Raw genomic sequence first — 27,832 nt, 5'->3', positions numbered from 1 at the left:
CTCTTCCCCACATAAAGTTACTCATATATATACAACATGAAGATACTAACTTCAAGATACGTATACCAGTAGCGCAAAACGTTTTGACCAGGGGGTAAAACGTACCCTAAACTCGCTCCACTCCACACTCCCTCCAGTCGGCTCGCCACCGTCGTCAACAACCAAACTACCACTCCAAGCCAGCGCTCTTCCCGATTGGTGGATCAACGACTGTACTCAACGCCAGCGCCATCCACACCCCCATATAAATAGCCACACACGAGCTTTGGACTTCAGAATATCCTAGTGCTCTAAGAGTTGACATCTCTCTCTGGCATACTAAGCTCTCTGGCTCTGTATACTAAGGGAGGTCTCAGCCAAGGCCAATATTCTCGGCACCATTTACTATTTTGTCTTACTTATTCACTATTTTATTTTATATTGTTCTTGCATTTATCTGTTTTTTATTGCACTGTACATTGCCATTGGACTTGCTTTCTTTTTATTTGTTTAAAGTAAATTAAAGTTTCATTTTTTATAAGATGTGTTTTACGTGTTCCTCCCTCTCACTTACCGCAGAAAACAAGCCAAGTAGTCGACATTTTTTTCTTTTTTTTCTCTAAATGTGATTAGGCATTAACATCAGCTAAAGTGAGGATTGCATTACCATCTGCACTTTCCCATCACAACAGTGATATTTTCCTTTCCTTTGTATATTTAAACACTTTTTGGGGATGGTTATAAATGCATTCTAATCCTATTATATTTCCTGAATGTCTGCAAATGTCCCTTACATATATGTACATGTATAGATTTGTACAGATATTTTAAAGTTTTATGCATTAGTTAATTTGCTTGAAACATATTTAAAAGGGCCTTTCTATTGCAGGCGTGTTGAAGGAGCTGCAGGTGTGTGCAAGGCCGCTTCAGGTGTGTATGAGAGCTACATGTATTGAGCACTTTCCTCTCCACATGGTCACTGCTGTTAAAGCTAGTTGACGCAATACGTGAGGAAGCTCAGGTTACAATACAGAAACTCATTGCAGGTATGATATGTATACAAGTGATGTAGGTTTTAAATAATTGAGGACAACATTGGTTTTATTAACTTCAATTCAGATGTTTCGTGTCATTGTGCATTAGACATTAGCAAAAGAACTTGAAGAGAGATTTTAAGTCTTGCGTTAATGACGAAGACGCTGTTGATAATGTTCAAAGACTGACAACGACAGGAGTATCTACTGAAAATGTTTAAAATATTAAGCTAAATATTTTTACAAGCATAGTGAAGGTCTAGTACGTGTCGAATTCTGTTCCTCTTTTACCTTCTCAGGCTCGTGGGGTGGGCGACCAGGCCCCTGAGTCGGACCATGTTGGAAGACTGGGCTCTGTAGCCCTCCCGCTGCATTGGGCCCAGACCTTGCTCCTTCTTTGACCTTTCTGACTACTCCTCTCGGCTCCCCTTTCTCCTCAGAGGTTGGGTTGAGCCCCAAGCCTCCAGTGGTGACCATCTCGTCCCCACGCACGGCTCAGTCTCTAGTTGTGTCTACATCGCATTTTAACCACTCTCTCTGGGGGTTCTCAACGCCATCCTTGACACGGCCGCACTCGCTCCATTCTGTCCCGTACTGATGCGTATCAAGCTTTGTTTGGTTCTTTGTTTGGCTTCGTGGGCCAAATACTTTGATCTCCTCCCTCTTGATTCTGCGCCTCTTGACGATTTCTCCTTCCATAGGCACCTTGTTGATTCTGTAGATGCCTCTGTTACTTTCCACCTCACCCGTCGCAGTACACATGTCATTGCTGCTGCTCCTCAGGATGCAGCCTCCCGCTTGGCCGCCTTGTCCTGCCTTGGCGAGACCCCTGTTCGGGTCTCCAAGAACGCTCGATTGAATGCAAGTTTTGGCACTTCTCCTTCCACCCCATGTTGCTGGTAGCAACATGGGTGTTCGGAATCTTTAGGTTGTTAGGAATATCTAGGACTGCCACGAAAATATTCGTCATATCCTCGATGTCCAGGGCCATTCTGTCCTCCAAATAGACTCGTTTACTCGTCCCCCTCGTGGTCGTCGCCGTCAATCCCTTAGGGTTGCGAAGATTACCTTTGATGGTAGGACCCTTCTGCCCTCTGTCATTCTTGCTGGTGCCAGGTGCTCCATACAGGAGTAGGTTCCCTCTCTTCGGCTCTGTAACAAGTGCTGGAGGTTTGGGCATGGTGCCCTTCGCTGTTCTGGAACACACACTGTCCTTTGAGTGGAGGCGAAGGTCACTCTAAATCGGAGTGCACTTCTCCCCAGGCTCGCTGCCTCAATTGCGGTGAGGCCCACCCTACCTTCTCCCGTGTGTGTATACATTACAAGCTTGAGGCAGCCGTCCCCAACGTGAAGCACCAGGAGCGTTTGTCTTTTCCTGAGGCGAGGCGCCAGGTTCGCCGGTTCCCACCTTATGCTAACGTCTCTTATGCTCGCTTGTTGCGCTCTTCCTCCTCGTCTTTCCCACCTTCTTCAGACTCGAAACCGTTTCCAGGCCTTGGACCCTGATACGCCCACCGCCCCTCCTCTGCTCCTTTGAGTTCTGTTCCGAAGGGTCCCCCTCCTGGTCCTCTGTCTGGGTTTCCCCTTCTTTATGCACGGTCTGTCGTGTCCCCTGTGTATTCTTCCTCGTCTCCCTCTGATGCTCCTTCCCATCCTTCTCCGTCTATTGGCTCTCCACGCCCCGTCAGTACATGCTGATGTCCTTGGCTCTCCCAACGGCCGTCGTGTATGCTCTCGTTCTGATTCTCCTGATGAGACGCTGGAATCTGTTGCCCAGTACGTAGTTGCTGGGACTCCTATCTCTGGGTCAGAAGTGTAAGCCTGGCTCTCTCCTTCCTCCTACCCGGCGGGTAAGAAGGCTTCGCTTTCTTCCTTGCCCTCCTGCTTCTGACTCTCTGGACCCATCTTCTCCCGTTTCGGTGGTTACGCCCCCAGTTCCTGCTATGGAGGTCTCTTTGGTCCCCGCTTCCCTCTTGGTTGGTCCCCTTGCTGAGGTGCATCACCTGGTTTCTGCCCCTCCTGCTGCTGTCCTTGACCCTCGGTTATTCCCCCCCCCCCCCTCTTCCTCCTCCTGGACAATACTCTTCTGCCCCTGGTCGGTCATCAAGCTCGCTTCCTTCTTTACTCAGTTTACCCATGCCCTCTTAACCCTAACCCTAACTTCACTGACCCTGAGCTTCTTTAACGTGCTGTGTTCCCTTTTCGCCTTTGTTTCTTCGTTGTTCTCTGTTGCTGTCCTTCCTCTTCTTGGTGATGTCTATTCTTCAATGGAACGTTCGTTGTTATTATGCCAATATCCTTGAACTCCAGCTTCTGGTTTCGCGGTTTTCGCCCCTTTGTGTCTGTTTCCAGGAGCCGATGCTTGGTGCTTGTCCTGGTCGCTTTCGTGTCTATTCCTCTCTTCCCTTCCCCCCCCCCCCCCAGCTGTTGCTGGGGCTCCTAAGTCTTCTGCTCATTTGATTCGCTCTGATGTTCCCTTTGTCCCCTTATCTTTTCCTTCGCCTCTCCATTGTTCTGCTGCTCGTATCTTTGTGAGAAAATGGTACACCGTTTGTTCCATTTACCTCCCCCCAAGTGTCCCGCTTTCTCTTCCCGATCTGAAACACCTACAGGACTCCTTGCCGGAGCCTGCACTCCTGCTAGGTGATTTCAATTGTCATTCCTTTTGGGGTGATGTTCTGACGAATACCCGGGGTCGCCTTCTTGAGCCGTTCATCCTCTTTTTTTTTCCCCCTGTCACTTCTGAATTCTGGTGAGCCCACGCATTTGGACTTTCGGACTCGCACCATTTCCTGTCTTCATCTTTCTCTTTGCTCGTCTTCCCTTTACTTAGATTTCCCGTGGCAGGTTCTTGATGACCTCCATGGCAGTGGCCATTTCCCCATCCTTGTTACCTTTTTCTCTTTTCACCTTCCCCTCTCCTTACCTAGGTGGCAGCTTGCTAAGGCAGACTGGAACCTACTTTCCCTTCTGCCTCTCCCTCCCTCTCTCTCTCCCTCCCTCTCTCTCTCTCCTCCTTTTTCGTGACTCTGTCTTTGACGCTGCACTCCGCTCTATTCCTCACTCTTTCTCTTGGGGTCCACGGAAGTGCGTTCCCTGGTGGAATACAGACTGTGCTCGGGCTTTCAGCTGTAAGCGTGCAGCCTGGAAGAGACACCGCCGCCGGCAGATGGCCGATTCTTTTCTTTTATTACGGAAGGCGAGTGCAGTGGCCCATAGGGCCATCCATACAGCTAAACGTGAATTTTGGGTGTCTTATGCCTCCACCATTACGTCTGAAACTCCTTTGCCTCAGATCTGGAAGAGTACCCACAAGATAGAGGGTTAGTTCGTTCCCGATGTTTTGCCGGTCCTTTATCCCCATGGTACTCTTGTGACGGATCCGTTGGAGGTTGCTACTGAACTGGGTTCCTACTTTTCTCTTGTTAGCTCTTGCGTTCATCTTCCCCCAATCTTTCCTTCTTCGTAAACTTGTCCTTGAATCTTGTCCTTTGAATTTCTGTACTCGTCTTCGACTTCCCTATAACAATCCCTTCTCTCTCTGAACTTCGGTCTGCCCTGGCCCTCTGTGGTTCTACGGCGGCGGGCTCCGATGGCATTCATTGAGATGCTTCGCCATCTCCCTCCATGTACGTCTCGGTATTTACCGAGTCTGTATAATAGGATCTGGGAGTGGTCGTCAGTCCCTGAGGACTGGATCGATGCTGTTGTCCTCCCTGTTTGTAAACCAGGGTTTCTAAGAACATCCTCTAAGGACTTTCGCCCTATTGCCCTCATTTTTTTTGTATATATCTCAAAAAAAAAAAGTTACATTCTTGTACAGCCACTAGTACGTGTAGCGTTTCGGGCAGGTCCCTGGAATACGATCCCCTGCCGTGAAGAATCGTTTTTTCATCCAAATACACATTTTACTGTTGCGTTAAATAGAGGATACAGTTAAGGAATTGCGCCCAGTAAATCCTCCCCTGCCAGAATACGAACCCATGACATAGCGCTCGCGGAACGCCAGGCGAGTGTCTTACCACTACACCACGGAGATTAACATTATTGCCAACAGCATTTGGTGTTCCCAGGCGGTCACCCATCCAAGTACTACCAAACCCAACGTTGCTTAACTTCGCTGATCGGACGAGAAGCGGTGTTCTTAACGTGGTATGGCCGTTGGCTAAGTTGTCTGCATGCTAGCTCTTGTTATGTCTGCGTTGTCTGCAAACTCTTTGAACGTATGGTTAACGTTCGTCTGATGTGGTTCTTAGAACACCATCACCACCTCTCACCTTCTCAATTTGGTTTCCGCAAGAGCCGTAGGAAAACAGAAGTCCTAGTGAACTTGGAGGTCTATATTCGAACTGCTTTTGCTGCGAAGACCTCGGTTGTTGACGTCCTTTTTGACCTTGAGAAGGCTTAAGACAACATTTATCAATATCATATTCTCTCCCAACTTCATTCTTTTGGCCTTCGTGGTCGTCTCCCTCTCTTTCTCTGCAGCTTCCTCTCAACGTTCCTTTCGAGTGAGGCTTGGTACCACACACTCTTCCTCTTGTCAGCAATACGAAGGTGTGCCCCAGGGTAGTGTTCTGAGCACTACTCTTCTTTTTTTGGTTGCCCTCAATGGTCTTCTTTCCTCTCTTCCTTCAGGCGTCTTCTCCGCTCTCTATGTCGACGATCTTACCCTTTGCTGTCAGGGGTGATGATTTGCCTCTACTTCAACGCCTGCTTCAACTTGCATACAAGTTGTGTACCTCCGGAGACTACCATCTTCACGGCGGAACTTTATGCTATTCTCTCTGCTCTTCATCTCCTGCTTTTTCATTGTCAATCTTCGTTTGTAGTTGTTGTGGACTCTCGTAGTGCCCTCATGGCTCTCGGGTCCTTTAATCCAGTTCATCCAGTGGTTGTCGAGATCCAGCATTGGTTGTTTCTTATTCACAGTAAATTGAAGTCGGTTGAGTTTTGTTGGGTTCCCAGCCATATTGGTCTCTCTTTAAATGAGCATGAAGATGCTGCCACCAGGGAAGCTGTCCGCTCTTGTCCCATCTGTCGTAAAGGTCTTCCTTATTCCGATTTGTACTTGGTTATCCATTCCTCCATCGTTAGCCGTTGGCAGGCTTGTTGGTCATCTGTTACTGGAAACAAACTGCGTACTCTTAAGAGTTGTGGCCGTTCTCCTACCACCGTAACCAGCGATGAGAAACGGCTCTGGCGTGGTTGCATATTGGCCATACTCGCTTAATTCATGGTTACTTGGAGTGCCACCCTGCTCCTTGTTGTCCAAATTACATAGCCCCTCTTAAGGTCGTGCATATCCTTGTTGAATGTCCTGACTTCTGGGACAAGCGTGTCTTGATTTCCGACCATCCCCCGCGGTCGCTTGTCCCTCGATAGTATTCTTGGTGACTCTTCCCCCCCTCCCCCCTTCCTCACCGCTCCCCCCTGTTGGGAATCTACCAGTGAATAATCTATTTATATTCATAATTAATTTAATGTGGACTGTATTGTAATTTTGTTTATAACTTGCTTATTACTTACTAGCAGTACCCGGCCACGCATTGCTGTGGCTCAGCAAAGCATGTGCTTTGCTGAGCCCCAGCAAACTTCTGTTTCCCAGTCCTACCCACCATTCCCCCCTCACTCATCACCTCGGCCTCCCAACCATTCCCCACTCCACCATCCCCTGTTCCTTCCCACCATGCCCCACTCCCCCTGTCCTTTTGTCCTCCCCTCCATTCTCCATTCCCCAATCCCCTCATTCCCAACATCCCCCCGTACCCTTGTCCTTCCTCACCATTACCCACTCTCATGTCCCCTCGTCCTCCCCACCATCTCTCACTTCCGTCCCGACATCCGCCACAATTCCCCATTCCCTTGTCTGATGCCTTCCCAAATGGTTTGATGTTCCATCAGAAAATTGGGAACATAAAGTGATCTAATGTTCCCATCACTGAAATATAAGAAAAAGTTAAACAATGAAATAAAAAATAAAAAATAATAAAATAAACTATACTCATGGAATGAAAGGTATGGTAAACGACACAGCTCAATTGCAATGCAATTCACACAATAATGAAATCAAAATTAAAAAATATCAATCTATGAAAATTCCATTTATCAATGCAATCAGAAACATTGAAATGTAATTGTAACACATTTATTATAGCATCTGTTGATCTTACATGCAACAGATGGTGCTGTTTTTCAAAAAAAGCATAGTTTTACCTGTCACAGGTGTGGCAGCTATAGTTATACTTAAAAATGAACGGTATGGTAAACGGTCAACACAGCAAAATTCCAACACAATCACACAAAATAATACAATAAAATAAATCGAGATCTATGAAAATAAAATTTATCAATGCAATCGAAATATTGAAATGAGATTCATGACATTGAGTATAGCGTGCATGTTGCTATTATGTGCAACAGATGGCGCTGTTTTTTAGAAACGCCCGTTTTTTACCTGTCACAGGGATGGCATCTATATAGTAGGTATATAAAAAGACGCGCATATTCGAATGCAACGTTTTGTCGAACTTAAGTTAAATTTTTAAGGTAAATACACCAACAGACTCTCTATCTCAGAGAATCAGTAGGGAGAGCTGATATGACTCTTAAAGCAGGCAAACGAAAGAAATAGGAGAGGGCACCGTAACAGCCAGCATCTCCTGTGCTGGCATCTCTACCAGAGAGCAAATTAGTTACTCTCAAATATCTCTAGAGAAAATATCTCTGAGCTTGGGGTAGTTGAACCCCATGCACTGATACCGTATGTAAGATTGGGATATATTAACTCGCAGTATGAGAGGCGAGGAGAGTATAGTTGGAACATATCCGATTTTAAAGTGTATCGACAGTTTTTGCGAGTTTTTTGGTAACGTGTTGTATGTGGGTGCTGAAGTTCTCTTGTCAATGATTATGCCAAGGAACTTTCCATCATTTTTATTGCTGATATTATCTATCATTCAAGCACTCCACTTATACAATAGTGTGCGCACCATGAACCTCTGTTCAGCTCCTAGAAACTCAACCCCAATACACATCTCTAGGTATTCCAAAATATCAGGAAAGGCACTTTTGCAGTTCTCCCAATCTGTTGCACACAAAAGTCCTAATCCAACATCAGTGATGCTTCGCCACTGATTCCACACACACATTTAGCTCCTCTATACTGCTTGAAGTCAACACCTCCCCATGGAGTTATGGTCTACCACAGAGTTCAGCATACACTTCTTCTCCAGCCTCGGAGTTCCTCCATCAACCTTTTCTCTAACCACAAATTTTTTCCACAAACTCCTTCCCAAACAACCCTGGAGGAACTTCGAGGCCGGAGAAGAAGTGTATGATGTACTCTGTTGTAGAGCACAGCTCCATAGTGAGGTCTTGACTTCAAGCAGTGTAGACGAGTTACATGTGTGTCTGTGGAATCGGTGGTGAAGCGTCACCGATGTTGGATTAGGACTAAGTTGTGCAGCAGAATGGGAGCTCTGTCGTACTCATACCTCGGCTCATCATCCTCACGCTATGGTATGTTGCCATCACACGTCAGTCTGTCACCATAAATCACTCTCCCGTCTTCATCGACTATCCCTTCTTTCGTCTCCTCAATCATCTATAACTTCATTATCTGACTTCCATCGAACATTCGACTTTCTTCTACCCCTCCATGCTTGCATTATCATCTTCCTCTTCTGTTTCGATCTACTACACAACTCACATTCTTATCTATATGTTGCCTTATGAAGTAGATCTTTTCTATGTCCTCATACAAGCCATGAGGGCGACCATGCTTCAGGGGGAAAGCGTATTGGCCTCGTGCGAGCCGCGGTGGGGAGGGGAGGGTGTCCCTGGCCTCGTGCGAGCCGCGGTGGGGGGGGGGTGTCCCTGGCCTCGTGCGAGCCGCGGTGGGGGGGGGGGGTGTCCCTGGCCTCGTGCGAGCCGCGGTGGGGGGGGTGTGTCCCTGGCCTCGTGCGAGCCGCGGTGGGGGGGGGGGGTGTGTCCCAGGCCTCGTGCGAGCCGCGGTGTCCCTGGCCTCGTGCGAGCCGCGGTGTCCCTGGCCTCGTGCGAGCCGCGGTGTCCCTGGCCTCGTGCGAGCCGCGGTGGGGGGGGGGTGTCCCTGGCCTCGTGCGAGCCGCGGTGGGGGGGGGGGTGTCCCTGGCCTCGTGCTAGCTGCGGTAGGGAGGGGGGTGTCCCTGGCCTCGTGCGAGCCAAGGTGGGGGTGGGGGGTGTCCCTGGCCTCGTGCAAGCCGCGGTGGGGGTGGGTGGTGTCCCTGGTCTCGTGCGAGCCGCGGTGGGGGGGAGTGTCCCTGGCCTCGTGCGAGCCGCAGTGGGGGGTGTCCCTGGCCTCGTGCGAGCCGCAGTGGGGGGTGTCCCTGGCCTCGTGCGAGCTGCGGTGGGGGGTGACCCTGGCCTCATGCGAGCCGCGGTGGGCGGTGTCCCTGGCCTCGTGCGAGCCGCGGTGGGGGGTGTCCCTGGCCTCGTACGAGCCGCGGTGGGGGGTGTCCCTGGCCTCGTGCGAGCCGCGATGGGGGGTGTCCCTGGCCTCGTGCGAGCCGCGATGGGGGGTGTCCCTGGCCTCGTGCGAGCCGCGGTGGGGGGTGTCCCTGGCCTCGTGCGAGCCGCGGTGGTGGGTGTCCCTGGCCTCGTGCGAGCCGCGGTGGTGGGTGGCCCTGGCCTCGTGCGAGCCGCGGTTGGGGGTGTCCCTGGCCTCGTGCGAGCCGCGGTGGGGGGTGTCCCTAGACTCGTGCGAGCCGCGGTGGTGGGTGGCCCTGGCCTCGTGCGAGCCGCGGTGGTGGGTGGCCCTGGCCTCGTGCGAGCCGCGGTGGTGGGTGGCCCTGGCCTCGTGCGAGCCGCGGTGGTGGGTGGCCCTGGCCTCGTGCGAGCCGCGGTGGTGGGTGGCCCTGGCCTCGTGCGAGCCGCGGTGGTGGGTGGCCCTGGCCTCGTGCGAGCCGCGGTGGGGGGGGGTGTCCCTGGCCTCGTGCGAGCCGCGGTGGGGGGGTGTCCCTGGCCTCGTGCGAGCCGCGGTGGGGGGGTGTCCCTGGCCTCGTGCGAGCCGCGGTGGGGGGGGGGTGTCCCTGGCCTCGTGCGAGCCGCGGTGGGGGGGGGGGTGTCCCTGGCCTCGTGCTAGCTGCGGTAGGGAGGGGTGTGTCCCTGGCCTCGTGCGAGCCGGGGTGGGGGGTGTCTCTGGCCTCGTGCGAGCCGCGGTGGGGGTGGGTGGTGTCCCTGGTCTCGTGCGAGCCGCGGTGGGGGGTGTCCCTGGCCTCGTGCGAGCCGCAGTGGGGGGTGTCCCTGGCCTCGTGCGAGCTGCGGTGGGGGGTGTCCCTGGCCTCATGCGAGCCGCGGTGGGCGGTGTCCCTGGCCTCTTGCGAGCCGCGGTAGGGGGTGTCCCTGGCCTCGTACGAGCCGCGGTGGGGGGTGTCCCTGGCCTCGTGCGAGCCGCGATGGGGGGTGTCCCTGGCCTCGTGCGAGCCGCGGTGGGGGGTGTCCCTGGCCTCGTGCGAGCCGCGGTGGGGGGGTGTCCCTGGCCTCGTGCGAGCCGCGGTGGGGGGTGTCCCTGGCCTCGTGCGAGCCGCGGTGGTGAGTGTCCCTGGCCTCGTGCGAGCCGCGGTGGTGGGTGTCTCTGACCTCGTGCGAGCCGCGGTTGGGGGTGTCCCTGGCCTCGTGCGAGCCGCGGTGGGGGGTGTCCCTGGCCTCGTGCAAGCCGCGGTGGGGGGTGTCCCTGGCCTCGTGCGAGCCGCGGTGGTGGGTGTCCCTGGCCTCGTGCGAGCCGCGGTGGTGGGTGTCCCTGGCCTCGTGCGAGCCGCGGTGGTGGGTGTCACGGGCCTCGTGCGAGCCGCGGTGGTGGGTGTCCCTGGCCTCGTGCGAGCCGCGGTGGTGGGTGTCCCTGGCCTCGTGCGAGCCGCGGTGGTGGGTGTCCCTGGCCTCGTGCGAGCCGCGGTGGTGGGTGTCCCTGGCCTCGTGCGAGCCGCGGTGGTGGGTGTCCCTGGCCTCGTGCGAGCCGCGGTGGTGGGTGTCCCTGGCCTCGTGCGAGCCGCGGTGGTGGGTGTCCCTGGCCTCGTGCGAGCCGCGGTGGTGGGTGTCCCTGGCCTCGTGCGAGCCGCGGTGGTGGGTGTCCCTGGCCTCGTGCGAGCCGCGGTGGTGGGTGGCCCTGGCCTCGTGCGAGCCGCGGTGGTGGGTGGCCCTGGCCTCGTGCGAGCCGCGGTGGTGGGTGGCCCTGGCCTCGTGCGAGCCGCGGTGGTGGGTGGCCCTGGCCTCGTGCGAGCCGCGGTGGTGGGTGGCCCTGGCCTCGTGCGAGCCGCGGTGGTGGGTGGCCCTGGCCTCGTGCGAGCCGCGGTGGTGGGTGGCCCTGGCCTCGTGCGAGCCGCGGTGGTGGGTGGCCCTGGCCTCGTGCGAGCCGCGGTGGTGGGTGGCCCTGGCCTCGTGCGAGCCGCGGTGGTGGGTGGCCCTGGCCTCGTGCGAGCCGCGGTGGTGGGTGGCCCTGGCCTCGTGCGAGCCGCGGTGGTGGGTGGCCCTGGCCTCGTGCGAGCCGCGGTGGTGGGTGGCCCTGGCCTCGTGCGAGCCGCGGTGGTGGGTGGCCCTGGCCTCGTGCGAGCCGCGGTGGTGGGTGGCCCTGGCCTCGTGCGAGCCGCGGTGGTGGGTGGCCCTGGCCTCGTGCGAGCCGCGGTGGTGGGTGGCCCTGGCCTCGTGCGAGCCGCGGTGGTGGGTGGCCCTGGCCTCGTGCGAGCCGCGGTGGTGGGTGGCCCTGGCCTCGTGCGAGCCGCGGTGGTGGGTGGCCCTGGCCTCGTGCGAGCCGCGGTGGTGGGTGGCCCTGGCCTCGTGCGAGCCGCGGTGGTGGGTGGCCCTGGCCTCGTGCGAGCCGCGGTGGTGGGTGGCCCTGGCCTCGTGCGAGCCGCGGTGGTGGGTGGCCCTGGCCTCGTGCGAGCCGCGGTGGTGGGTGGCCCTGGCCTCGTGCGAGCCGCGGTGGTGGGTGGCCCTGGCCTCGTGCGAGCCGCGGTGGTGGGTGGCCCTGGCCTCGTGCGAGCCGCGGTGGTGGGTGGCCCTGGCCTCGTGCGAGCCGCGGTGGTGGGTGGCCCTGGCCTCGTGCGAGCCGCGGTGGTGGGTGGCCCTGGCCTCGTGCGAGCCGCGGTGGTGGGTGGCCCTGGCCTCGTGCGAGCCGCGGTGGTGGGTGGCCCTGGCCTCGTGCGAGCCGCGGTGGTGGGTGGCCCTGGCCTCGTGCGAGCCGCGGTGGGGGGTGGCCCTGGCCTCATGCGAGCCGCGGTGGGGGGTCCCTGGCCTCGTGCGAGCCACGGTGAGGGTCCCTCACGTTGCGATTAGGGAAGTAGACTTTACTGTACATTCATTTGTTATTTAGTTATATCCAGTCGTGGAGATTTTTTTTTTTATCCTGTATGTTTCCCCAGACTGGTGTTATAATGATACTTGTTATGGAAAAATAATATTCAGGTAATGTGGCAAATGTTCCCTTTTCTCTGACAAGCCATTAAACCCATTTTCTTTTTAATGATTCTTTTTTAGAAATAAGTTGTTAGTATTTTCCTAACATAACACAACTGCATTTGCTTGGTTCAATGTGTGAGAGTATTTAGTGTTGGAATTTCCGACATAATTCTGGGGGAGGGAGGGGAAAGGGAGAAGAAACTTGGATCGGAGTTCACTGTTTAATACTGGCGGACCCTTTATTGCTTTTTCCTTCAGAATTATAATATTGTTTTAATTTACACTGTTGTGTAATAGTTCTTTCAGGACGGTAGTGTGGGGAGTCTCTGGACGACTTCATTTCCTACTAGCTGCAAGGGAAATATTTCTTTTTAAGGTTTTGGGACGAGTTGTACTTCACCTCACTTTCACTATTCTCAAGATACCCTGGCTGTTTAAATAGACAGACTATACCGCCTAGAGGCTATTCTAAACAAGGAATGGCACCGTCAATCAGAACATCACCAAGTTTTTTTTTATTGTTGGGGTTGTTTGCTGATGCTCTCTTAGGGATGCCACCATAGTGACACTCCCATTGTGATACTCCGTCAGAGCAGTTAGGTATGCTAGAGTCCAAACATCATTCTACCGACTTATTACTCTTGACAGATGTTTGTAGCTCTTAATCAAGTCACTGTCATACGAAGGATCTTCTGGTCCCTTGTATGTGAGGAACGCTAGATGGTTTCGAAGTCCTCCATGCATCAGATTATAGATGATTCTGATGATTCTGGCTCACGTTGTGAAAGATCGGAGAGGTTGGTTAGTGGTCTGTTATTGACCCGAGATTGTTTCGGGGACAATGGTGTGAAGCTCCTGAGATCAATCTTAGTGGTGAAGGGTTTTACTTAGACAGCGTTTTACTGTTTCCACCGTCTGCTCGTAGAAGCCTCCATGCCATGGTTCTCTGGGGAGGTATGAACTTCCAATGGCACTCCTGTTGATTCAGGACAGTGCATACCACTGGGTGATTCCAGACTTCAATCAGACATGCTTTTCCTGCCACGAGGTTGGGCCCATTGTCTGAGATCATAAAGTTGGAATATGATCGACGGGCAACAAACAGGAAGAAAGCCTGTATGAATGATTCGGCACTCATGTTGGAGGAGTCTACAGAGTAATAGGGATGTCATTTTGGAGATAAATGTAGCCTCTGCGATTAGATTAATGAGGCAGTTGAGATAATGAATTAAAGTATGTTATGAAATGTAATGAACAATGTATGTTAATGTATAATAAAATGTATGTTAACGTATAATATGAGCACCTTATGTTCTAATCTTAGAGTATAATGTTATTCAAGAATGTATTGGTTTGTCTAAGAAAGAATTCACAATGTGGTGATTGTAACGTAGATTAGCAATTATTCCCCTGGAAAAGAAAAGTTTGTATGAGATAGGAGAGCTGAGAGCAATATATGATTGTATAATCAGAGAATTACCTACAGAAAACACGTGTGTATTGTGATGGATCAGTAGCTAGGGATCACTAGCAAAAACTGCCACTACCCTGTGCACCAAACTCATTGTTAATCCAATGAGAGCAGCTGCATTAGATTCAATATCCACAGCGACTACAATTAGAAAAAGTTGTATAGTGTTCACTAGTGAACACTAAACATCTATGTCCACCACAAAGATAATTATATTTAAAGACTAAAACCAGTGCAGTGAAAGATTAGCAGAAAAGAAACGTGAAAAAGGAGGAAACCACACCTCCATTTAAAACTTTGACCCAAATATCATAGTAACAAGGTTATTGTAAATAACCAAACTCGATTACGAGGCTCACTATAGTCTGTGCTGCATGGACATTTCGTTCTGAGTAGCTAAATCTAAAACAACAACAACAGCTAGGGAGGGAAAGGCAGGATGCATTTGTACCTAATTTTTTTCTCGCACAATTCATGCTATTATTGACCGCGTAATTGAGGAATATCATTATATACTAATTTATATTTATAATACGTATATTAATTTCATTTAGCAGTTCCAAAGTGATATATATAGATATATAAATATCAGCCGCACTCCTACTAACATTCGGAATATTTAGTATCACAAAGCTTTTAAAACCATGGTATCAATGTTTCCCTTTAAATCTTTTACATCTTCGATTACATAAAGTTCCCAAATAGAAAAATATGTAGACAAATATTGTTCAGTTGTATGGATATTACTTTAGAACCATTTATAATTAAATTACTATCATATAAACCCCAAATTGTAAATGTTTATGCTATAAAAATATGGATGGGATCTACTCTAGAAGGATATCCTACGGCATCCCAATTGCAATTTATAATGCGAGTCGTAGTCGATGAGGATGAAAATTATTCTTCTTATATGTTTGTGGAACTCTTCTCTAACATTGACCAAAGAAGCATCATGTTCTGTGAACATAATTTTAAGTACCCCATGATCCAGATTATGTAATAGTGCCTATCGAGGGATATAGATCCTACGCCAAAGATCCTTCCATATTTCTGATGATGATACAAGCTTCCAAACAGGAACGAGAAACTCTAAGAGAGATGATGATTAGCAGACAATTCCATCGTCATGTAGCAAAGTTAATTAGGCTACAGTGAAAAAGCTTATATCCATAAAACAATATTTGAATCGGCATTATTATTTTAGGCACCTGTTTAAAAATATACGTTAGGAATTAACCCGAGATGTAAGAGATTATGAAGCATGATTGAAAAATAATTGCTTAACTACGTTAATCACAAAATGATTCGACATAAACCCTATTGTTTACATGATGGATATCTTTCCGACTATCGTCAAGATATAATTTATAGGGACCCCAACTATGAACTTAGATCTCATTTTGGGGTTCCCAAATATTGTAGTGAATGGTGGCCTGGTGATTATGTATTTCGGGTTTTCAGTGATGGTGATAAAAAGTGTGATGATATATGTTGTATTAATCTAGCAAACATTGACCGAATGCATCATTTAAATTTGTCGCATATTAATTAATTGCTCGAATGGAGGCGAAAGAACATGGATCATTTTATGTAGAAAAGGTAAACAGTGTACTGTACTTTTCATAACCCAAAATCCCCATCTCTTCATGAACCTCATTCAAACGGGAGAAAGGGAAGAAATCTGTCGTTTTGTTATAAAAGACGAAGGTTTATTATCATCGCCATGTAAAAACGACAACAACCAAAACAGTTTGCAGGCAAAGTGTGTCAATGAATTTGTGAATTTTTTTTGGGGATACTACTAGAATGAGATATTGGACCGTGGCCTGCTTACGTAGAGCAATATACACCAACCCTAACATTCCTCATTTTTTTAAACTCCAATTAATCAACAAAATTCAACTGAATCTAATGATTAGATCGTGGGAAAGAGCAGTGGCAGATGAAACAACTACTGAATTTTTATTTAAAACACCCTATAGACCACCAGATCGGGAACACTGGCCAATTGGATAACGATCACAATGCACACATTTTGTATGTTAAGTGACGGCGACGATTTAAATGAATTTATTAACAAAAAAATATGTAGGGGAACTTTTTGGTGTCTAAACAAAAACATCGGAAAACTTCTAATCGGATGTAGTGAGTGAAATGAGACATTTCCCCTATCATATTCCACACAGGTTCTCCCATATGCCAGGTCAATATTTTTTTTTTTTTTTGGAAGGCCTGAAAATGCTTTACAAAGCAAGCATTTGCAAAAATATTTATTTACCAATCTTCATGACTAGAAATGAGGAGAAAGGCCAGAAATTATTAGTTACCCCGACTTATTTATGACGATGGTTCAACCAGAAAAGAGTTATTGTTTAAGAAAATGAGTAAAGAATTCTAAAGTTTTGTTTCATGTATACTACAGTTTTCTTTAAAAAAACGGTGATCTCTACATACCTGCCTACGAAACGTAATTATTTTTTTTTTGGGGGGGGGGGAGGGGGCGGTAGTCGAACCGATTAATAATTTAATTCTCATTATCCAAAGCTGTTGAATAACGACGATGTTGTTATTTCCTATAAATTTAATAAATAAGGTATAAAAAAGGAAAAGAATGAGATATTGAATATATTATTATTTCCACAAATCAATTTATTTTATTATCTTACTCGAATCAAAATTTTGCTCAGTCTTGATTTATTAAATCAAAACATTCATTGGCACCCAAATGAAATGGACAAACCGATAAAATCAAATTGACCCCTCCACCTCAAAAATAGAAGAATACAAAACAAAATGACAGATAATTTTTTTTTTTTTTACAAATCTAACAATTTTTACATTAATTGGCAGCATTATGTCGGCATTTCTTGGTACATTTATTATTATTTCTTTTACAAATACAGCGGTGATTAACACAGGATAAAGGTTAGCAATGGCATACTAATGGTTTCAGATATCTATTATCGCTAAGAAAGTAAGTCGATTATCTACGTACAATCTTGCATAGCACAAGTAATTGAGTCTTATTAATTTCATTGGGCATTATTCTTTCAATGGTTTTATCAAAATCATTTCTAGACAGATATTGGTCAATCGTTCCAAATTTGGTGGCTACAGGATATAACTCTCATTGTCGATTTCGGTAATAATTCCGCGAATGGTACGCATTCCCGTTTTTTCTCGGTCCTCTTTAGGTATTATTACATTAACGGCTTCATAAAGTCTTATAGGGGTTACATCTGATGCTGATGATTGTAACATTTTGGATGCATTAGTCCTCTGACGCTGGTGAACTTTGGTTCTAATATCTCCTAAATTTTCTATATAATTGATATGATGAGTTGTCGTTGTTTTCATCATCACGTCTACCATCATCCAAATCACTTAATCTTCTAATTATTATTTCCGGCGATAACACTATAGCGGGCGGTGGTGGTGATTAAGAGAGTGGGGGTCTGCATTGCGACAACCCCGCAATATTTTGATCTACTTCATCTTGCAGTGTCAGTTTTGGGGATAATACGGGGGGTAATGGTGGTGGTGGTATTGACAGCGGAGGCATTGAAGTAGAGGCAGCAGTGGCAACAGCAACTTCAATAATTTCATCCTCGTCTGGAAACCAAAATGATGATAGTATAAGAGACGGAGGTGTAGAAACTACACGGGATTCACTTAGTTCACGCAGATGTGGCAGTGGAGTTGGTGATGGCGACTCCTGCAAATAAAACAAAAAATATTAATTTTATTTTTTACACCATATTTTTTTAGAATTATTATGACCTAAAGTTTAAAGATTAATTTATTATCAAGTAAACTAGTTGCATGTATAGTTTTAGAAAACTAATATTATATATATATATGTATGTATATATAATTAAAATATATATATATATTATTTATATGTATGTATATATATATTATATATATATATATATATATATATATATATATATATATATATATATATATATATATAATATAATTTATATTGTGACGGTAAAGTGTTGATGTTCAGCAGTTTCAATGGCAGGGGGCAATGCCTCTTCACATTTACAGAAAAAAAAAGAACCTCCTGCTTGCCTGTTTGTCTGTGGTAAGGTAATTGGAAGACACACAAAGTATAAACAATGAAATTTTAATTACTCTAGAAAACAAGACATGAATAAAGACAATCCCTTGGCTTACGTAAAATTCAAAACAAGTCAACAAACAAAACATGAATAATTAATGGCTGTAAAATTTACTCTAAAACAAAATAAAGTGTAAGAATAATAATAATATTAATCAGGTGCTGAGAATACTGGCTTAAGCTGCCACCTCCCTTAGTACACGACAGCCAGAGCTTTGTCTACCAGAGAGAGATGTATCCAAAGAGCAGAGAGATATTCTGAGGAGTACGGCGTGTGCTGGACCAGACGTCGACTCGGGTAGTGGGCGTGAGTGCAGGTGCGGCGACACACCAGCCAATCAGGAGCAGGCAGGCGGAGAATGGGTAGTTTGCTCGTTGACGGCGGGCGGGAGCCGGTGTGTCTGGTGGTGCAAGGTACGCTTTGCTTCCTGGGCAAAACGTTTGGCGATACTGGTGGACGTATCTTCAATATAGTATCTTGTACTTGAATGACGTGAATTATGTAGGGAAGAGCAGGCTCAATCTCTCTTGAAAGAGATTATCGTCACATATATATACATTATATATATATATATATATATATATATATATATATATATATATATATATATATATATATATATATAATATATAATATAATATAATAACCTTAGGAGGAGGATCTATAGGAACCATTATTATTTTCCAGTGTAATGTTGTGGGTAATGATGGTGGCACAAGAGGTGGAGAAATCAAACAGGTTTCATGCAGATGATGTGATGGCTGGATGGATGAACGTGACAGTAATATTTTTTATAAATCTTTTGAAGGAGTAAAGAATAAATAATTGTGACCGATTGACTAACTCCCCCCCCCCCACTCCGGGCCCCCTTGAACAATGTTTTTTGAATACTAATGTAGAACAAATTCATCATCCATTATAGTTTGGAAACTAAAAATTGAAACACTTAAGGTCTTTAAAGGTATAATAAGTTTTGTTATAAAGAAAGTCAATAAATAGTAGTAGATATTATTATCCCAGAATCCAACCAATTGCTCATTATTAAAGATTTAAAACAAAACCACTGCTAAATAGTAGATATATTATATATACCTTTGGATCGGGATTATCTAATTGTTTCTTCGCCGCCGCCTCCTGCTTCAATGTCGTCATGGGGGTGGTAGTCATTTAAAACTTGGCTATATATTGCAAGCGAAAGACGAATCTTCATACCAATTGGTGGTTCCATACCAAAAACCGCCTTTATAAGGCGATATGCCGATTCCCCCCGAATATGCAGTGTTTTTAGTAAACTGCACTAAGGGGAGTCCAGCTGACCAATCCCGTGTTTGGTTTTCACGCATCCAACTTCCGAGCATTTTAATTACGTCCCCATTTGCGTGTTCAATGCTACCCTGACTCTGTGGATGATGGGGTTTTCTATTAATTAGGACGATGTTAGGCCACAATTCATTTCTTAGCTCTCGAATAATTTCGGCCACAAATTCTCGGCCATTATCGCTCTAAAATTCGTGGGGCGCTAATGAGAGCGAATATTTCGAGCAAGTGACGCCCCACTTCGATCGCGTGTTTACTACGAAAAAGTCGTAACACCGAAAACTTAGTCAAATGATCCTGATAATGCAGAATGTACTTGTACGCACGTCCTCCTTCTTTTTGCATATTTATTAAGTTCATTTGACCTCTTTCGGCAAAACTGGCCGACACAATGGGGCGTATTACTCCTCTTTTTCGCCGGGGAAGTAGTGTCAAATTGCATATGTGACACAGTGAAGTAAAATGTTTTACGGACTGTTACATTGGCAATGGTTTTACTTCGAAATAAGTTCTCTTTTCCCCTCCGGGGCAGACTTCTCTCTGCGCTTCGTAAATTGTACCCCCTTCTCCCCCTCCCCGCTCAGCTCGTTGTCGCCGTCTGGGGGCTTAGTGGGCGGCTGCCGGAGTGTGATGCTCCTTGGGACAGTCCTCTGTCCTTTTCTAGCCTTGTGCTCCTGCTGCCGTCCTCTCCAATTCTGCTGGGCATCTTTTCCTTTTCCTTCTGTTTCGTTTTTCTCCCCCCTCTTCTCCTATCTGCTTGCCGTTTCCTGCCGACCTTTTGCTCGTTCTGGTTCTTCCCTTGGACTTCTTCTACTTTGACGCCCGGGTGCTTGAGGAGGCATACTCTTGCACCCGTAGAACTGCAGTACCCGACGTCGAGAGCGAGGGGAACCTTTTATTGTCAATCCCCACTTCGTCACTGAACCCGATCTCGACGGACTGTCGGTTTCTTAAGGTGGCGTTTGTGGGGCGTATACTCACGACGCACCCCTAGGAGGCCCCGACAAGATCGGCGATAGCTTCTTGTTGGGTGTCCTGCCTCTAATTGTGGCTCCATGGTGGGTGTGGGGGCACATTCGTGAGTGAATTCGTAATTTCGTCAAGATGATGACCCCTGTTTCGGCTGCTTCTGGCTTACCTTTTCAGGCTCGTGGGGTGGGCGACCAAGCCCCCGAGTCGGTCCGTATTGGAAGACCGGGCTCTGTAGCCTCCGCTGCATTGGGCCCCGACCTTGCTCCTCCTTTGGCCTCTCTGCCTCCTTCCCCTGGCTCCCCTCCCTCCTCTGTGGTTGGGTCGAGCCCCAAGCCCCCAGTGGTGACTACCTCGTCCCCTGGCGCGGCTCCTTCTCTAGTTGTAACTACTGCGCCTTTTAACCCCTCTCTCTCTGGGGGTTCTCACCGCCGTTCTCGTCACGGCCGCCCTCGCTCGATTCCTTCCAGTTCTGCTACCTATCAAGCCTTGTTTGGTCCCGCTTCGTAGGCCAAATATTTTGATCTCCTCCCTCTTGATTCTGCGCCTCCTGACGATTTCTCCCTTCATCGACATCTCATTGATTCCGTGGATGCCTCCATTACTTTTAACCCCACTCGTCTCGGTACGCGTGTCGTTGCTGCTCCTTCTCAGGATGCTGCTTCCCGCTTGGCTGCCTTATCCTGCCTTGGCGAGACCCCCGTTCGGGTCTCGAAGAACGTTCAGTTGAATGCCAGTGTTGGCACTATTTTGCTCCCGCCCCATGTTGCGACCGGTGTTCGGGACCTACGCGACTGCCACGACGATATTCGACATATCCTCGCTGCCCAGGGCCATTCTATTCTCCAGGTGGACACGTTTACTCGTCCCCCTCGTGGTAGTCGCCGTCAACCCCTCCGGGTTGTGAAGATTACCTTTGATGGTAGGACCCTTCCACCCTCTGTCATTCTTGCTGGTGCCAGGTGCTCTGTCCAGGAGTACATTCCTTCTCCTCGGCTCTGCAACAAGTGCTGGAGGTTTGGGCATGGTGCCCTCCGCTGCTCCGGGACTGTCTCTCTCTGTCCTTTGTGTGGTGGCGAAGGTCACTCTAAGTCGGAGTGCGCTTCTCCCCAGGCTCGTTGCCTCAACTGCGGTGAGGCCCATCCTACCTTCTCCCGTGCGTGTGTCCATTACAAGCTTGAGGCAGCCGTCCTCAACTTGAAGCACCGGGAGCGTTTATCTTTTCCTGAGGCGAGGCGCCAGGTTCGCCGGCTCCCGCCTTATGCTAATATCTCTTATGCTCGCGTGTTGCGCTCTTCCTCTCCTCGTCCTTCCCGCCTTCCTCAGACTCACAACCGTTTCCAGGCCTTGGACCCTGATGCGCCCACTGCCCCCTCCTCTGTCCCTTTGGGTTCTCTCCCGAAGGATCCTCCTCCTGGTCCTCTGTCTGGGGTTCCCCTTCCTTCTACCCGGTCTGTCGTGTCTTCTGTGTCTCCTTCCTCGTCCCCCTCCGATCCTCCTTCCCATCCTCTTCCTCCATCTCTCGGCTCTCCCCGCCGCCTGTCGGTGCGGGCGGATGTCCATCGCTCTCCTAACGGCCGTCGTGTGTGCTCTCGTTCGGCTTCTCCTGTTGAGACACTGGAATCCGTTGCCCGGTACGTAGTTGCTGGGACACCGGTCTCTTTAAGTCAGAAGCGTAAGCCTGGCTCCTCTCCTTCCTCTTCCCCGGCGGGTAAGAAGGCTTCGCTTTCTTCCTCAGCTCCTCCTCCTGGCTCTGTTGCTCCTTCCACTCCCGTTTCAGTGCTTGCGCCCCCTGTTCCCGCTATGGAGGTTTCTTTGGCCCCTGCTTCCCTTTCGGTTGCTGCTCTTGCTGGGGTGCGCTCCTCTCTTTCTACTCCCCCTCTTCCTGCTGCTGTCCTTGACTGCTCCTCTCCGTTGTCTCCTCCTCCTCCTCCTCCTCCTCCTCCTCCGGACCCTGCCCGCCCACCTCTGATCTGTTCTCCCGTTTCCTTCCCTCCGTCTTTGCTCAGTTTACCCATGCCCCCTAACCCTGACTTTGCTGACCCTGATCCCGACCCTGATATTCTTTAACGTGCTCTGTTGGTCTTTCGCCTTTGTTTCTTCCTTGTTCTCTGTTTTTGTCCTTTCTCTTCTCGTCGTTGTCCATTCTTCAATGGAACGTTCGAGGTTATTACGCCAATTTCCTCGAACTCCAACTTCTGGTTTCGCGGTTTTCGCCCCTTTGTGTCTGTCTCCAGGAGCCGATGCTTGGTGCTCGTCCTGGTCGTTTTCGTGGCTATTCCTTTCTCTCCCCCCCCCAGCCATTGCTGGGGCTTCTAATTCTTCTGCTCTCTTGATTCGGGCTGATGTTCCCTTTGTTCCTTTACTTTTTCCTTCGCCTCTCCATTGTTCTGCTGCTCGTATCTTTGTGGGGAAATGGTACACAGTTTGTTCCATTTATCTCCCCCCGAGTGTCCCGCTCTCTCTTCCTGATTTGAAACACCTCCTAGACTCCTTGCCGGAGCCTGTGCTCCTGCTGGGTGACTTCAATTGTCGTCATTCTCTTTGGGGTGACGTTCTGACGAATACCCGAGGTCGCCTCCTTGAGCCGTTTCTCCTCTCTTCTTCCCTGTCTCTTCTGAATTCTGGTGAGCCCACTCATTTGGACTCTCGAACTCGTACCCTTTCTTGTCTTGATCTTTCTCTCTGCTCTTCTTCTCTTTACTTAGATTTCACATGGCAGGTTCTTGATGACCTCCATGGAAGTGATCATTTCCCCATCCTTGTTTCCTTTTTCTCTTTTCGCCCTTCCCTCTCTTTCCCTAGGTGGCAGTTTGCTAAGGCGGACTGGACCCTCTTTTCCCTCAGTGCTACTCTCTCTGACCTCTCCCTTCTGCCCCTCTCTCGCGCTCTCCTCCTTTTTCATGACACTGTCTTCGACGCTGCCCTCCGCTCTATTCCTCGCTCTTCCTCTCGGGGTCCACGGAAGTGCGTTCCCTGGTGGAATGCGGACTGTGCTCGGGCTGTCCGCTGTAAGCGTGCAGCCTGGAAGAAGCACCGCCGTAGGCAGACGACCGATTCTTTTCTTTTCTTTCGGAAAGCGAGTGCGGTGGCCCGTAGGGCCATCCGTACGGCTAAACGTGAATGTTGGGCATCTTATGTCTCGACAATTACGTCCGAAACCCCTCTGGCCCAGATCTGGAAGCGTATCCGCAAGATAGCGGGTAAGTTCGTTCCCGATGTTTCGCCGGTCCTTCACCTCCATGATACTCTTGTGGCGGACCCGTTGCAGGTCGCTTCCGAACTGGGTTCCCACTTTTCTTCTGTTAGCTCTGGTCTTCATCTTCCCCAATCTTTCCTTCTTCGTAAACCTGTCCTTGAGTCTCGTCCTTTAGATTTCTGCACTCATCTTCAGCTTCCCTATAATGATCCCTTCTCTCTCTCTGAACTTCGTTCTGCCCTGGCCCTCTGCGGTTCTACGGCGGCGGGCTCCGATGGTATTCATTATGAGATGCTTCGCCATCTCCCTCCGAGCACGTCTCAGTATTTACTGAGTCTGTATAATCGGATCTGGGAGTCGTCGTCAGTCCCTGAGGACTGGCTCGATGCCGTTGTCCTCCCTGTTCGCAAACCGGGGTCTCTGGGTACTTCCCCTAAGGACTTTCGCCCTATTGCTCTCACAAATTGTGTCTGCAAACTCTTTGAACGTATGGTTAACGTTCGTCTGATGTGGTTCCTGGAACACCATCACCTCCTCTCCCCTTCTCAATTTGGTTTCCGCAAGTGCCGCAGCACGACAGATGTCCTGGTGAACTTGGAGGTCTATATACGTACTGCTTTTGCTGCGAAGACCTCCGTTGTTGCCGTCCTTTTTGACCTAGAAAAGGCTTACGACACCACTTGGCGTTATCATATCCTATCTCAACTTCATTCTTTTGGCCTTCGTGGTCATCTCCCTCTCTTTCTCCGCAGCTTCCTCTCTCGTCGTTCCTTTCGGGTGCGCCTTGGTACCGCTCTCTCTCCCTCTTTTCGGCAATACGAAGGTGTGCCCCAGGGTAGTGTTCTGAGCACTACTCTTTTTCTGGTTGCCCTCAATGGTCTTCTTTCCTCTCTTCCTTCTGGTGTCTTCTCCGCTCTCTATGTCGATGATCTTACCCTTTGTTGTCAGGGTGATGATTCGCCTCTCCTTCAACGCCGGCTTCAACTTGCGATTGATGCCGTGTCGTCTTGGGCCACAGGTCATGGCTTCAAGTTCTCTACTTCTAAGACTTGTGCCATGACTTTTACGCGGAAACGGGTTGTTCTTCGTCCCTCTTTGTCACTTTATGGTCATCCCCTTGAATACAAAGATTCCGCGAAGCTTTTGGGGTTATTCCTTGACACTCGTTTGTCTTGGTCTCCCCATATCTCTTACCTCCGTGTTGAGTGCTCTAAGTCCCTTACCCTCCTTCGGGTCTTGTCCCATACTTCTTGGGGGGCAGATAGGCGCACTCTCCTTGCTTTACATTCCTCTCTCGTCCTGTCTAAACTCGATTATGGTTGCCCTGCTTACTCGTCTGCTTCTCCTTCTACTCTTCGCCGTCTTGATGCTTTGCACCATGCTGGGTTGCGCCTCAGTTCTGGTGCCTTTCGTTCGACTCCCGTCCTTAGCTTGTATGTTGACACTGGCTTCCTGTCTCTCCAGGACCGCCGTGATCGCTACTGTCTTCGCTATCTTGCGCGGTCCTTGCAACATCCTTCCTCTCGTCTCTGTCGTGCTTTAACTTTTACCCCTCCTGCGGTTCCTGTTCCTCTTCACCACCTCCCTCTTTCTGTCCGGTTATCTCGCATGCAGGATTCTCTTTCCGTTCGTATTTCTGATGTTTCTCCTTGTGTTGTTCCTTCTTTGCCCCCGTGGAGGGTCCCTCTTCCGCGGTTTTGTACATCCTTGACTCGTATCACTAAAGCTTTTACCCCTCCTACAGTTCTAAAACGCCTTTTCCTCGAGCACTTTTCTTCTCACTCCCGCTCCGTTTCTGTCTTCACCGATGGGTCTAAGTCAGCGGACGGTGTTGGCTACTCTGTTGTTTTTCCTGATCGCACTTATATGTGTCGCTTGCCTCCGGAGACTAGCATCTTTACAGCGGAACTTTATGCTATTCTCTATGCTCTTCGTCTCCTGCTTTCTCGTTGTCAGTCTTCCTTTGTGGTTGTTGTTGACTCTCGTAGTGCCCTCATGGCTCTCGGGTGCTTTAATCCAGTTCATCCGGTAGTTGTCGAGATCCAGCATTGGCTGTTTCTCGTTCACAGTAAATTTAAGTCGGTTGAGTTTTGTTGGGTTCCCAGCCATATTGGCGTGTCTTTAAATGAGCGTGCGGATGCTGCCGCTAAGGAAGCTGTCCGCTCTTGTCCCATCTCTCGTAAAGGCATTCCGTATTCCGACTTTTACCCGGTTATCCATTCCTCAGTCCTTACCCGTTGGCAGGCTTCTTGGTTGTCTGTTACTGGTAACAAGCTACGTACTCTTAAATGTTGTGTTTCCTCGTGGCCGTCCTCCTTCCACCGTAACCGGCGGTGGGAAACAGCTCTAGCGAGGTTGCGTATTGGCCATACTCGCTTAACCCATGGTCACTTGATGGAGCGCCGCCCTGCTCCTTATTGTCCTAGTTGCATTGTCCCTCTTACGGTCGTGCATGTCCTTCTTGAATGTCCTGACTTCCAGGACGAGCGTGTGTCTTGCTTTCCGACCGCCCCTCGCGGTCACCTATCCCTCGATAGAATTCTTGGTGACTCGGATACTTTTGATATCGTTCGCCTTATGCGTTTTTGTTCTCGTATTGGCATCCTTGGTGATATTTAGCGCCCTCTGATTATTTTGCGTATTTGATGGTGCTACATAGCCTTCTCGGTTTGGTGCCTTCTTTTGATAATTACTTACTTACTTCGTAAATTGTATCATACAGCTGCTCTTGGTGTATGAAACGATGAAACGCCCGAGGAGGATCTGTTGATATGGCCGTTGGATTATCGTCACTCGTTAACTTGCGTTTTGCCACTCAGGCCATTACAGTGAGTCATTGTAGCATTGATTGTAGAAAAGACTGTTTGAGCCTGAGTACAGTGTAACTAAGTAGTACGTGCTATTGTGCCAATATCGAGTGTGCGAGTTTCTGGTAACATTGGAGAACTTAAAGAAACAGCGCGCGTGAATCTGAAAACAAGCAATAAGCTTTCGCGCGGGGGCCAGGCGATCAGCTGTTCTTGACACTTGATGAGGAGGGGAGGTGTTGCCACTTAGCGAGTGCATACTATTCGTGGGAACTACCGGCCGCTGCTAGGATCAGTTGATTTATTTATTATTGTTTGGCCTTGTGACATCTTTCATACATTTTAAGTAAAATACAAAATTATCGTTGTTTATATCATTCCCTCCATTTGATCTTGTGGCTATATTATACCGAAAGCATAGTGATAACAGTAAGTACCTGCCTGATTCCTGATCTTTTGAGTGTGACCTTGCCAAGGCTACCACTAATTCCACCAATCCACTGAGGTGTTACTGGCCACCTAAAACACCAGTTGGCGACCTTGTGGTTTACCGTAGAGCCCGATTGTTGGGGAGGGCACATGACAGTCAAGTGAACGAGTCGTGTTCCCACTCTTTCTTAATCAGAGGCCGTTGAGATTGACTGGGAGACTCTCCTGGCGTGCAGTGGCGCCGTGAGGATCGAGTGAAGACCCGCAGGGCTACGGTGAGTGACCTTGAGCATAACCATTGCTCACCCCTGAGTAAGAATAGAGAAGTGAAACCCCAACAATATATATATATATATATATATATATATATATATATATATTATATATATATATATATATATATATATATATAATATATATATATATATATATATATAATATATATATATATATATATATATATATATATATATATATATATATATATATATATATATGTCGTACCTAGTAGCCAGAATGCACTTCTCGGCCTACTATGCAAGGCCCGATTTGCCTAATAAGCCAAGTTTTCATGAATTAATATATTTTCTCTAATTTTGTTCTTATGAAATGATAAAGCTACCCATTTCATTATGTATGAGGTCAATTTTTTTTATTGGAGTTAAAATTAACGTAGATATATGACCGAACCTAACCTATCTTTATAGGTTAGGTTAGGTTAGGTAGCCGAAAAAGTTAGGTTAGGTTAGGTTAGGTAGGTTAGGTAGTCGAAAAACAATTAATTCATGAAAACTTGGCCTATTAGGCAAATCGGGCCTTGCATAGTAGGCTGAGAAGTGCGTTCTGGCTATTAGGTACGACATATATATATATATATATATATATATATATATATATATATATATATATATATATATATATATATATATATATATATATATATATATAATAAAGATATAATGTGTGTGTAAATCACGAAAAATAAACAAGTGATTAAAAATGTGACAAGTGTCAGACCACAGAGAAAAGTTGAAACAGGAATTTCCTTAAGTACTTTCGTATAT

At 48.5% G+C, this 27,832-nt stretch overlaps 1 long non-coding RNA gene and 1 other non-coding gene across 2 annotated transcripts in view; one reads left to right on the top strand and one right to left on the bottom strand.

The window, feature by feature from the left end:
* Positions 1 to 27,832, top strand: part of LOC123772959 (uncharacterized) — a 249,307-nt gene that overhangs the window by 127,404 nt on the left and 94,071 nt on the right. The window contains exon 2 of the long non-coding RNA XR_011228230.1: positions 869 to 909. This is a non-coding gene — a long non-coding RNA (uncharacterized lncRNA). The remainder of the gene's footprint in view (positions 1 to 868; positions 910 to 27,832) is intronic.
* Positions 5,062 to 5,179, bottom strand: LOC138364219 (5S ribosomal RNA). The gene has a single exon (XR_011228347.1). It is a non-coding gene; the product is annotated as a 5S ribosomal RNA (ribosomal RNA).

The sequence above is a fragment of the Procambarus clarkii genome, chromosome 12 (genome assembly GCF_040958095.1).
Source record: "Procambarus clarkii isolate CNS0578487 chromosome 12, FALCON_Pclarkii_2.0, whole genome shotgun sequence".
Classification (NCBI taxonomy): domain Eukaryota; kingdom Metazoa; phylum Arthropoda; class Malacostraca; order Decapoda; family Cambaridae; genus Procambarus; species Procambarus clarkii.
This window is presented reverse-complemented; position numbering and strand designations above follow the sequence as displayed.